Genomic DNA, 13,938 nt, shown 5'->3' with positions numbered 1-13,938 from the left:
TAAACACACCACTTTTTGGTGCAATGTTAAAGATACCGCCGGTTTATTTATTTAATATAAAATCACCGGTTGGGTCTTTTCGCCAGAACTCTTTTCTAAAATGGCGTTTGTGTCCGTCTCTGTAACTCCAACCAAGGTCGGGCCCTTTGTTCCACTTTTTGGCGGGCTTCTCCACAGAAGCCCTCCAACTTGTGCCACTCTGTCTGGGTTCAATAGGATGTGTTGGTGGGGGAATGGGCACCCTGGACTGCGTTGCCTTAGCAACTCAAGTCGCACTCTGTTCTGATTGGCCCAGTGGTGAGCCACCCGGCTCACCACTTAGCATGTATGAGTGACAGCTAAGCTGTTGAATGGGGGGTTTTCTGCATAAAAGCAGGGCTTTTGGGACTGGAACTTCAGAAGTCGCCACAGGACCTAAGAAATCCGAAGAGGGGAGAAGCTGAGCTATCTACAACGACGACACCACCGGTGGAGCCATGCTGCAACAACCTCACCACTTTCCCGACGACAAGAGAAGATCTTCTGCTGAAAAAGTCTTCTTCCTCTGAGCTGGTGGGATCAACCAGTTCGCCATTTCGCCTTCAAGGACGTCTCTTGGTCGAATCACCCGTGCCAAGCACCCCGGCGGCCAGGTAGCCAGGCTTCACCACGGTGACTGCGAATAAAAGGAACGCACCTCTTAACCAACGAACTCCATGGCTGGTCTTTTCCCTGGGCAGTGCAACGACTCCAAGTTTCCTCCTCGACGAGATCTTCTCTTCCCCTGGTCAAAACCATGAACTGCACCAGCTGCCAGGAACAACTGCCACTGCTGGAGCTTCCTCAACTTTAAAGGTACTGTGTTCCACCTGGCCTCCCTTTCTACGGTTTGCTAAAGGTGACCCTTAAATCCTTGGCTTTCCAACTGGGTTGGCCCCCAGACCTTCTAACTTTACCTTCTGAATCAACCCAACCTCTTTTGAACATTTTTGCAAAGACTTGAATGCATTTCTAAACTGTGATCTTGGGCACATTTCACCTTGCTCCATTTAAAGTGGACCTGGCCTATGAACTTTGGCTCTACAGTCGACTCTGCCTTCACTAACTTGTTTTGGTCTTAGAAAAGTGTTGGGAACTGTTGTATTTTCATGACCTGCCTTTTTCTCTCCCTTTAACTTAATTATTGGAGTGCCATCTAAGTTACGCGCTCGCATCCGTTTTTACAAATAGTGGTGTTTTGACTTAGACTTGTCTAATAATTCTTAAGGGAGGGGTGTATACTTTTCTGATTGTGTTTGAACTTGCTTTGATTTATAGTGCTAGTGTATTTCCTTAAGTGTGTGTTAAACTAATAATTATATACTTTTGATACCAAGTTCTGGTCAGTGTTTGCTTGCTCTACTGTGTTTTCAGCCCTATTGTGTATCCTCTGTATACTGCCCTACTCTTCTTGAGAGAAGTCGGACTGCTCAGCCACAGCTACGAGGTAAATCTGGGTGGTGCAGACTGCTACCAATTGGGTTTACTGCTTACTCCTGTAGTCTTAATCTTCTTGCAGTGGGCCCCAAGGGAACTGCACAGGATTCTGCCTAACAGTTTGGTAAACAGCGCATAGTAACCTGTATCTGACCCATAACCTCGTTTTTTCTATCATCCCACACTGGTCCACCCGCTGTGTCTGGATCCAATAGCTATGGCCATGCCCAGGCCACCTGCATCACATATCCCAAGGGACTGGTCAGTGAGACACCCTTTGGTTTCTCGCATACCCCATTGATGGAAAATCCAGCAGAGTTGAGACTTGTGGAGCCCCCATTGATGGCAGGAGCGGAATTCCCTGCTCAGGGAATCCACCATGGTTTTATTAACACCAAGTAGGTGGAAAGGAATGAGGAACATGTTCTGATCCAGTGCCTCAGAGTCTGGACCTCCGCTGATAGAGAGATCTGGTGTCCCCCTGCTTGTGGATATAAAACATTGTGATGGTGTGGTCTGTGAACATCCAGACCACCTGACCACTGAATTGAGGGGGCAAGGACTTGAGGAGCCAAAACGCTGCGCGCAGCTCCAGAAGATTGATATGAAGAGTTTTCTCCTTGGGTATTTAGAGGCTCCTAGAATTCAGATTCCCTCTAAGGAGGCGTCCATCGTGACAGTGACTTGAAGCTGAGGCAGTCAAAAAGGAGCGCTTTGAACGAGATGAACCCGAACTGACCACCAACACAGGGCATCCTTCATCTGCAATCTTACCAGAATCTTCTCCTCCCAGGAACCTAAATCATGCTGCAAGCATGCTTCGAGGAACTCTTGGCGAGGCTGCATGCTGAGCCTGCAATCTCAAAGGAGAGGAATGCACAAAAACAACATCCCTAGAAAGGACTTTGGGAGACAGACTGAGGCTGTTGACATCTTGGAGAGCGAGTGGACTTTGGCAAGAAGAGACCACACCATCTCCTCCGCGGGAGTGGCCATGCTAGAACGTGTGTCCAGATGAGCCCCCAAATAGAGCGCTTGCTGAGATGGGGTGAGACAGGATTTCTCAAAGTTTACAGAGAATCCTAGCGATTGGAAGCATTGCATCATCTATACGGCATGGCGGATGGCCAGAAGAAGGGAATTCGTATGCACCAGCCAATCGTTGAGGTACGGGTAGACGTGTGTACCAGAGCAATGAAGGTGCTCTACCATCGGGGCCAAGCATTTGGTGAACACCCTCAGTGTTAAACAAAAACCAAAGGGCAGCACCCTGAACTGGAAATTGCGCCCTGCCACTGTGAAGCGCAGGTAGCAGTGGTACTTCCGGCGAGTAGGGATGTGGAAATACGGTTCTATATGAAAATAACTTATCTTAAAGGCCTCAAGAGGAAAAGACTGATTCATAATGCCCGATTTTATATTGATTGGAAAAACTAGCATTGTAAAGTATTTTTCTCTTGAGACCTTTAAAATGCATTTTAAAAAGATTAAATTTGAGGGGGTTTGACCCTCTGTGCCCCCATTGTTCCTCCCCACCACCTTCCACCTCTCCCGCCGGAATCCTGATCTCTGGGCCCCAGGCCCCTCCCCCCTCTCTTCCAAACCAACACACACACCAACACACACGCACCCACACACATACCCGTTCTCCTCGTCCTGCGCTTCTTGGTCCTGACGAGCCTGTCAGCCCCTTCACGCACTCATGTGCGGCAGGGGTGTGACAGTACCATTTAGAAATACCGCTCCATGCGGTCACGGAGTGGTCTTTCTAAATCGTTTTTTTTAGGTGAAAAGATCTTAAGAAAAAGATATTTTCACTTACAAAGGGAAATACGCATTCTCTAGATCCAAGGAAATCCTTTTCCTGATGCTGAGAAAAAACGTGCTGTAGCATCACCGTCCAGAAGGTTTGGGACTTGAGGAACCTGTTGAGGACACAGATCAAGGATGGGCCTCCAACATCCCAACTTCTTTTTTACCAGAAAGAACCTGGAGTGCACTCCCTGTCCCTGCTGATGTGAAGGTACGTGTTCCTTTGACAGGAATGATTGGACTTCCTGCAGCATAGGTGTACATGCTTCTTTACCTTTCACAAGGGAGGAATAGTGGGTGATGTCTTTACAAAGTCCAGCATGTGACCCTGCTGGATGAGGGATGACAACCATCCGTCTGTGGTGATAGCTTGCCACTGGTCGAAGAATTGGGAAAGCCTCCCTCCCACTGGTGTGTAAAAGTGGGGGGCTGAGTCCAAGACAGGTCAGAACTACTTGATTGTTTGGCTCCTGGTATGCAGCGCTGGTTTCCCCGGTAAAACGGAACTTTGACTGTCCGTCGGCGAGTATGATGGGGTACGCAGGCCGGTAATCCCTTGATGTTCTGGTGAAGCAGGATTGTCCAGACCGAAAGGAATGGCAGAGTTGTTGAAGTGCACCGATCGAAGGTGCTGTTTCTGTGACTACCTTGATGGTTTGCAAAGTCTCGTCCACTTTCTTACCAAGCAAGTCTACGCCGTTAAATGGCATGTCCACCACCTTTGCTAGCACTTCCAGCCAGAAGTTGGTGGCCTTGAGCCAACCCTGCCTGAGCAGAACAGCACCATTGCAAAGTTGCCTGAAGCCTGTTGTCGGCAATGTCCACTGACATGAAAATCGCATGATCTGAAGCTGCTTTGCCTTTGCAAAGAAGGGCGAACGCCTCCTCCTTGTCATCCGAAAGTAATTCAAGAATTGGGCTTAGTTTGAACCAAAGTTGTCTATCCTATCTGGACAGGATGGCCATTGCATTAGCCGCCTTGATGTTGTTAGCGGCTGTCGAAATGACCGTTGCCAAAGGAAAGACCCAAAAAGACTGAATATAAAAGACGAATGGGACATTTGGTCGAATATCGTCCAAAGAACATTTCAAACGGCCAAAAATGTCATCCAAATGCCTCATTCAGTGGCATTATAGTGAACAAGGGGAGGGTGGCTGTCCCCCGTACCCTTGTTCACAATGTCAGTGCCGGTAGCAGGGGTTTGAGCTGCACCCGTGCACATAAAGTTAAAAAAAGGACCCTGTGGCGCTGGTTCCCGATCACAGAAGTGAATGGGAACAGGCGTTGCAGGGACAAGGCGGAGTGTGTCGCTGACGGGTAAGTAAGAGGGTGGGTGGGATCGGGTTATCCAAAATGGCTACAGGAGGAAATACTGAATGTTATTTTTGAACAAATAACATTCAGCCATTTCTTCCTCTGTCATTTTGGATAAGGACAATTAACCGAAATTCTTGGACAATAGCATCCAGATGCTTGCCATACTTGTCTGTAAGAACAGAGCATGGCAAGGAAGGATTCAATGAGCATTTGCGTGCTGCTGTTGACACCACACAGTCTGGATTGGGTTGCAATTTGAGTCCCTTAGGAGCAGAATTAGAGACCTTGTATCAAACATCTCATGTTGGTGGGGGGGTTGCAGCGGATGGATGGATCTTAAAGTCAACAGACCATCTTCCAACGTGTCTTCCGACATTGGAATTTGCGACAACTGATTTTCTGAGTTGATCACGCCGCTGGTAGAGGAAACACACCTTTTTCTGTTCCTGTGGAAACAAGCCAAACACCTCTGTGGTCCTTGACATGAGACCATAAGAAGGATTAACTTTGTCTGGAGGAAAATCCCGAAGAGGAACATCATTCGGTTCACCATCCCGCCGGTCAGATAACAGAGCGAGTTGAGCACTCATTCTGACATCCGTGCGCAGCCTGCTGATGCAGGTTCGAATCCTAGCAGAGCCATCTCAGCCTTTCATTATTCTGAGGTCAATAAATTGAGTACCACGCAGTGGGTGTCATGATCTCTGCTTCCAAAAGATCAGGACTTGCCCGACTCCCGTGGAAGCAGACCCATAACCCCGGTTCCGAGTGCCAGCCAGTCCCAATTGAGACCTTTTGGACCCTGTCCTGGCGCCAGTGGCACCAGGCTCATAAAGATGCCCAGTCCCAGCGCTGGAAGCGCCGGACTCATAATGCTTGGGTGGACTTACCTGCAGCAGACCATGCTGCTTACTTACCTGCCAGTTGAACCCCTGATCCTCTTCTGTTTGGGACTACTTTTCCTGTTGGGTGGGGCAGGAGCCACTCCCTAGGTTCAGAACACTGGAACTCTTCTGGAAAGCAGGATCTCTTTTCTTACCTAGGCGTGGCTGTGGAAGGAGACACCTAAGCACTACAGGAGGTTATTTAAACCACACCCGATAGATGAATCTTGCTTTGCGTTATTCTGCATTCTCTGCAGCAGAACGCTCATCGTGTCTTCTGCTTCTGATCCTGGGCCTAAGAGAACAAAGGCTTACCATCCTGGAATCCAGTCTTCAGCAGCACCTGTAAAGACAGTCATCAGCAGCACCTGTAAAGACAAAGAAAGAACAGGTTAGCACTACGGTCTTCAGTGGCAGCGCATCTCTTACCTGGTCCATCGGCTGTCACCAACGCCTCGCGCTGCATTCCGACATCTGAAAGACAAAGGCTTACCTACTCTTCGCATGCTCCGGAGGTCTTCGCACTGCATTCCGGCATCTGAAAGACAAAAGCTTACCAGCTCTTCGCACGCTCCGGAGGCCTTCGGCGCTGCATCCCGCATCTGAAAGACAAAAGAAGGTGCGTTTAAAGACATTGGGCAACTTTATTACTCACGTGCCATTACTCCTTCCCACGCCGAATCCAGTGGGTATTCCAGCACCCTTCAGCTTCTCTAAAGCTCCGAACTTGTACCTGCAAGATAAAAGGGACAGTTAGTGCGCATCGTGAAGCAGGCTACAAGCGCTTACTTACGTGCTTCCAGGCGCTTCTATTCCTCACGCGGGTTCGATCCTCAACTCTCATCAGCCCGCCATCCGCCATCGCCGGAACCCTGCAAAACAAGAGATATCATTACAAAAGACTTTTAAGACATTTGAAGTGCCCAGAACTTACCGTTCGTGCAGTTAACGACGGACAGCAGTCCTCTGAGGTCAAGAGGCCTGCACCCTTATCCAGTGAAGAAACTGGTTACGGCACCCTGCCCCGAGGCAGATGGAGAGCTCGGCGTTCACTTACCTAAGGTGAGGGTGTTAACCTTTGGGGTTCTACAGGAGAAGAGAAAGGGAAGAGGAGAGAGGCACCCAATAACCCCAGTTCATTAATCCCATATTTTCTATCTGCAGACATCTTACTGTTCATGTCAGACATACAGTGCACAGAGGTCCAGCCCAAAGAGCCAACCATGTGTTACACATCACCTTTGAACATACGGCATTCACCCAGTCAAGACCGGCGCCTCTGCGGGAATCAGGTGAGCGTTACAGTGGGATAACAACAACAACTGTTATTGCAGCGCTTAGATACCTGAAGGTTTGTAACGCTATATAAAACCTAGTTTATTATCCCCAAGCACCAGGTCATCAAATTCATTGGTGCAGATGGAGGCATCCCCTTGGGACACGTCATCTTCGGATTTCGTGTTGGTATGGTTGTGTACCAGTTCTGGTGGCAGCTGATCCCTAGAAAGATGAGGCAGAGCATGGAGTGAGCCACTAGGTGCTTGTTGAAGTGTGGATGGGCCAGGTAGCCTATACTGCAGCTCAGACACCAAGGACTGCAAAGTGGTCAGGATGTCCATGGAGATGTCCCTAGGTGGCTCTAATGGAGGAGGTGTATGCCTTTGAGGTAGGCCAGCTGTAGTGGCAGGAAGTGTCCCTGCTGGAGCAGGAACTGCCCTAGGGGGAGGTATGTGTGACTTAGGGCTACACTGCACAACTTCCATATTTTCGTTGGAGAAAACACCCACCGAGACCTCAAGGTCAGTGTCGTAGCTAGGCTGAAGAATTTCTTCAGGCGGGTTTGCCAATGGGTTTCTCACCCCTAAGAACAGTGGAAAAGGACACGGAGGCCTAGGCAAAGCAGTCAGACTTGATGGTGTGCTGATGGTGATGCCAACTGTTGCTGAAGCTTGTGACAGCTGATAAGGAGGCTTAGTAGCCGACGACATCGACGGATGGACCGTTTTACATTGTGGATTGTCAACAGGGACACCAATGATATGCTCAGGGTGGTCGATGGGGAATTTCACTGCACGACAAGGACTTGATTCCCTGGCTATTCAACATCGATCTGCCGTGGGCCGTTAACGGAGTCATGGACGATGAAGCAGACTGGACTTCTTTAGTTATAGACACTATTGGCAAGGAGTGCTTCTTCAGCGAAGAAAGAGCAGTCATTGCTGTTGCCGAAGCTGACCCCAAGGCCTCCTGGGCAGAGGACTGGACCTTACAAGACTTCCTCCCATGGGAAGTATCCTCATGCGATTTCAAGCTCTTGGAAGAGGGAGTGCGTTGGACAAGCCTGCTCTGTATAAGTGAGGCATGACTCTGAACTGAAGCTGATTCAGAGGGCACTCTCCCAGCCCCCAGTGTATGGAGCCAAGCCACTAACCAGCGGAGGCGGTCTCTGAGTGTTTTGCTAGAAAACTACTGACCGATCAAGCAATTTTGGATGTCGTGTGCCGGGTAGAGGTAGTAGAGGCAATCATCGTTGAGGTCCTTCATGTAGAAATTCTGAGGTCGCATCTGGCACACGTCTTGATGAGTTTGTAACTGAAAAAAGCACTGATTGAGTTATTCTTCATGTAAAATCCCAACTAACCAAAGATGTTCTACTGGAATAGAGCAACAAGCTATTACCTTTGGGCTACAAACTTCGTGACTATCAGAAGTGCACGAAATCAAAGCCAAATTGCCCTGAAGTCAAATTAGTAAAGCATATTCAACAACATAGGCAAGTGAATGAGGCGGGGCTAGGAGGGGTTAAAGCTACCAAAGAAATTCAGATAAGCTCTGCATTCAAAAACCTCTCATCTATTACATTTACAGTGGAGAATCGACCACAAAAAAAAAGCCACTGAAGCGTACCCAAACCATCAACATGAAGGCCACTTGGAAGCAACTAATTGGTTATGGCTGGCTGGATCTTTGGGAAATCCAAAACAGAAACAGACTGATAGGAGTTGGACGAAATCAAAAATCCAGGTAGGATCCTGGAACTCACAAGGTTTTAAGTCCATGTTTATGGAAGAATCGAAGGTTCTGGGCAAATATGACATTCTCTGCTTTCAGGAGACATGGTTGCGGCCTAAACCCTTGTGTGAGGGCTACACATTTTTTTTAATCCTGCATGTAAGGGAATTTTGGGTCGACCGTTCTCAGGCATGTTAATATTGGTTAAGGTTGACAAGGGTTTTATGATAAGTAGCCACGTGAACCCAAACCCATATGTGCAAATATTAAAATTGTGCAGGAAGTCTCCGGTAGGGGAATTTAATCTTTTGCTGATAAATGTCGACCGAAGTGTCAACAAATTCCAAATAGATGTGTTTATTAAATCAATCATGAATGTGGTGGATGAAGTCCTAATAGAATGGGCCAACCCACCCACAGATTATAATCAGTGGGGATTTAAATATGTGGCTGTTGTCCCAGGAGGGTGCGCCACTCACAATATCGCAATTGGAAGGGGAGGCCAGAAAATGGCCAGTCGAAACAAGGGTTCCGGATACTGTCAATGCTAAATGGTCTGACAGAGGGTGACCGACCCGGGGCACCTACTTGGGAAAACAGACTTCTAAAGGCCTGTTTTCACTATTGTTTTGTGACCAGAAATATTGGGGCAAGGGTGGAGAGGTTTGAAGTGGTGAAAAAACGCCAAAGTGATCATGATCTTCTATCCATCACACCTATATTACTCCATTTTGCACATGATAGGAGGAAAATGCCCCGAGTTGTACTTGCCTGGGAGAAAAATAGGTGGTAGCGGGGATAATCCCAAACTCATACGCATATTTATAGTTGAAAACCCAGAAAATGTAGAATATGCCTGGATCTTGAAAGGCTTTAGACAAGTTGTAGATAAGGGGGGGGTCTACATTACACCTACATTACACCTATACATGCCTACGACCAAGAGCTAGTGAGGGCAAGAAGATCTTTCAGAGCGGATGTGAAAGGGATTAAGTGGGAGCCCAGGGATGCTAAAAAAAATAAAGAAACGTAGACAGAAATATAAAAACTGAGTAAAGGCAACAAGAGCGTGGAGAGTACAAAAAGACTCAGAAGAAATGTTTGAAAACTGTCTCTGGGAAAAAATACAAGACATATGTGGGATCTAATCAACAATGGTGGACATTTCAGAAAGATATACATGATGGGTCAGGTGACAGAAGAGAGTTGGGTAAATCACTACTCTGCACTTTTTTGTAGAGGTGAAGAACAAATTGAAACCATTGTGTGTACTGGTAATTTGAGTTTGACATGACAAGGTGGATGTGGACCAAACTTAGTTCATCTAGGACTGTGGGCCCTGATGGCTTATCAAACCACATCTTGAAATTAAATATCGATACCTGCGCAAAGTTGGTGGTAGCATTGTTTAATCAGATTATGATGAACACACAGGTTCCAGTGTCCTGGAGAGAGGCCATTGTGGTTCCCATATTCAGGAAGGGTGATAGAAGCGATCTGAACAACTATCGCCCTTCTTGATTCTTTGGGGAAGCTCTTTGCGTCGGTCATATTGCATGACCTAAATGCTTGGGCAATAAAAACTGGCACATTAGATCCTAGGCAGTCAGAATTTGTGAAGGGGGTAGGGACGTCACTAAACAGGTTAATCCTTAACCTGTTGAAACAGAGGGCGGTGGAGACAAAATCTTGCATCTACATGGCCTTCATAGATCTCAAACAGGCCTTCGATGGGGCCAAACTTAAGAGTTGGAACTGCCTAACATATGTATTAGAGGCCATACAAGCTCTCTACATGGGCACATCCATCCAAGTAAGGTTATCGGCAGAAGGGAACATGCCAACAGAAATCTATACCTTTTGCGGGCTAAAACAGGAGTGCACTTTAGCACTGCTGTTATTTAGTCTGTATATGTCGTCTGAACATTATGCCTACAAAAGTACAACTGAGGAGACGCCAAATAAAGGTAGAGAATACATACTGTAAATACTGCAAGGATAAGGGTTTGTGGAATCGCTAGCCCACTTAGCTACCAGTTGCACGGCATTAACCAAGCTCAGAACTCTCTATTTGGGAGAGCAATTGGGCCAAATAAGTTAATTGACAGTGGAAGAATGGTGGGAGTTGGTGCTATCAGGGGAATGGGTCCATTTGGTATTGGTAGCAATAAAAATCACTGAGTTCATTTTAAAGGAGGCAGGGACAAATTGGGGGAATGGTTGGTATCTTCGTCTCTTATCTTTTCTTTCTTTGGAAAGATGTCATTTTCCAGTGTTTTTTTAATATGTAAATAGGATAGGATATTGGAGTTTCCTTTTGCTTTCATTGAATTAGCTTTTACTACTACCTGTTGGTTTAATTTCTCTTGCTCTTTTTTTTGTTTTGATGTAGGATTTGATGAAGTGTTGTTAGGGAATTGAAGTGAACAAAACTGTTAAAGGTTTCTTTTTGTTTTCTATGTATGTTTGTGTGAAACCAATAAAACGTAAAAAAAAATGTATAACAGCACAGTTTGGAAGAATAGTCATCCTATCACGCTCTGAAAAGATCGCCTTACGTGAATATTTGGACCTTAATCTAAAACATGGACTCATCAGGCCTTCGAAATCTCCCGTTGGTCCCTAATTATTCTTTGTTACAAAGAAAGCCACTACTGACCTACGTCCATGTTTAGATTATCATAGCACAAATCAGGGAACAATGAAAGATAAGTATCCTTTACCTTTAATCTCTGATATATTGGAAGTCTTAAGAGGAGCTGTTATTTTCTCTAAACTTGACCTAAGAGGAGTTTAAGACCTTCTATCGATTAGGGAAGGTGATGAGTGGAAAACAGTGTTCGAAACACCATATGGGAATTACGAATACCTAGTAATGCCCTTCAGCTTAATGAACGCCCCAGCCATTTTCGAACACTTCATGCACCAGGTTTTTTCAGACTTGTTTCAAATCGTTTCTAAATCTTTTGAGGAACATACAGATCATGTTAATGAGGTATTATCATGTCTACGAGAACACCATCTGGTAGCCAAACCAGACAGTTGCCTTTTTAACAGTCCAGTCCTTCATTAGCTAGGCTATGTCATCAGCAACTTTGGCATTTCAATGGACTCACAAAAGGTTACTGCCATAACCGAGTGGCCACAACCACCCTCTGTAAAACTAATACAGTCATTCTTAGGTGTAGCCAATTTTTACCGGAAATTAATTCCCAGAGTTTCTAACATAACTCTCCTTATCACCCATTTATTAAAGAAAGATGTACCATTTCAATGGAAAGAAGATTAAGAAAAGGTCTTTCAACATCTAAAGGCCTTCTTCACCAAGGCGCCAATATTATTTCAACCAGATACAGCCAAGCCTTTAATTGTTGAGACTGATGCCTCAGACCCAATCCCAAAATATAATAATTTTTGACTTTGGGATATAAAAACAACTAATTTATTTGTTTCATCACAATTGTACAACAACAAGGGGCATTTGTTTTCCTTATGATTTCCTAGCAAGAACACAGTTTATCATTAATACAATTGTTTTTTCAATTCAAAACTTTCACTTGTTTAGATTTCATTTGTACTCCAAAAGTGACAAAGAACAAATTTATGTTAACGTTCACCATTAAGTGTTCTTATTTTCTTAATGACTCTATACCCAATATTTGTATGTACCATTTATATCACCGATTTTATATGTTTTTACATGCTAGACTTCACCATGTATGTTACGTTTGTTTCTTTGATATAAAGTTTTTACTTTGTAATTTCCATAATGTTTATGTCTCATTTTGAAGGAGTGACTTTACTTTTTACCGCATGTAATATCTATAAATTATACCAGCTAAACAGGTTTTGGACCAGATGAATAATTCTAAGTCATTTATACCCCATATGGGCCAACCCTTGATGCACCAGGACCTTGTTTTGTTGTAAATACTGATGCCTCAGAGACAGCTCTAGGTGCCAGAGAAAAGCATCCACTGACGTACCTTCCAAGAACCTTAACAGAAAGTGAAAGAAATTATTCGGTTTTGGAAAAAGAGCCGTTAGCCATAGCGTCATTTGTTGCTATGCGCCTCTTACCCAGTACAAATGAGAACAGATTACAGAAAACTCCAAGTGCTGATATCCCTGGAATGTAGAAACAACAGACAGGCCAGATGGCCTTTTTTCTTTGTACAATACCACTTTCATTTTACCTATATACCATGGACTCAAAACTTAATCACAGATGCATTGTCCAGAAGACCAGACTACCTAGTGTCCCAGGAAAATAACTATGCTAAAGTATTTCAAGAAAAATTGTTTATATGCCATGCAGATTAATTCCTTCAGAGGGTAAAAAATGAAACCGCTAATTCCCAAGAGTGGTAATCATTTCAACAAAACAATCCCTGGAAATGATATAAAAAAGAAGATCCTCTTAAGGACAAACAGTTATATCTACCCTCAAAACAGACTCAAGAACGAGCATTACATCTTTGTCATGATTTCCTCATAGATGATCACAGAGGAGTCTTTAAAAATTAAGGAATTTATGACAACACTTCTGGTGGCCAACAATGGCTGTGAACACAAAAAATCATGTACACACCTGTACAACATGTGCGGGATGGGTGTACCCCCGGCATGGTGTGGACAAAACTCCTGTGTCGACATACGTCATGAACTTACTTCAGAGAGTGGTCTTTCCATTCATGTACATCTGCCAGTAACTTGACTACTGGATGGGAATTAGACATACAGCTCTGAGCTTGTGAATATTTGCTCAGTAGTGGTCAAACCGACCCAAACACCCCTTGTAGTAGACAAACTAAGTCAGAGATTTTACTCTGACCGAAAGGGATGTGATTGATTTTCCATAGTCTTTCCCCATATGTGCAATATATTGGAAATACTGCTTTTAAAATTAACTTTGCACTTTTTTGCTACAAATCTCCCACATGTGAAAGTTGCTATGGGCTTTTGTTGTTTTGAAATTTACAATTGATTGATTGATTATTATGCGCGTATACAGCAAGTGTTTCAAAACACAACACAATGATTGTGTCTGTATTTGTTCCTGGCACACAGGTATAGCATTGATATATAGTGTAACCAAAAATACATTAAGCCCGTTGTGGAGTGAAGGGCGTTTGGACTGTACTGTTTTCGGTTGTGCTCCCGCTGTGTTCCTGCGTGACCAACACTCCAACACTCCATCAGTGTTCATTCAGTGTTCGTCTGGTGTTGTGTTACTGTGGCCTTAAGGACTTAGGCATCGCCCATTCAGGAAGAGGAAAACAAAAAGACTTCTGTGCGGCCCTTGCTGCATTAATCCGATTGTGAAGTGAAGGGCGTTTGGACTGTACTGTTTTCTGCTGTTTTGGCTGGCTGCTGGTCCATGGGAAACCACTCTGGCCCCAAAACATATAGCCTGTGTGGGAGCCAACACTGTCATTCAAGGCGGAGTCTGACGGA

This window comes from Ambystoma mexicanum, chromosome 3p, assembly GCF_040938575.1.
Source record: "Ambystoma mexicanum isolate Mex_15411 chromosome 3p, UKY_AmexF1_1, whole genome shotgun sequence".
NCBI classification, from domain to species: Eukaryota; Metazoa; Chordata; class Amphibia; order Caudata; family Ambystomatidae; genus Ambystoma; species Ambystoma mexicanum.
The sequence above is the reverse complement of the archived record's forward strand: the minus strand, read 5'-3'. Positions refer to the sequence as shown.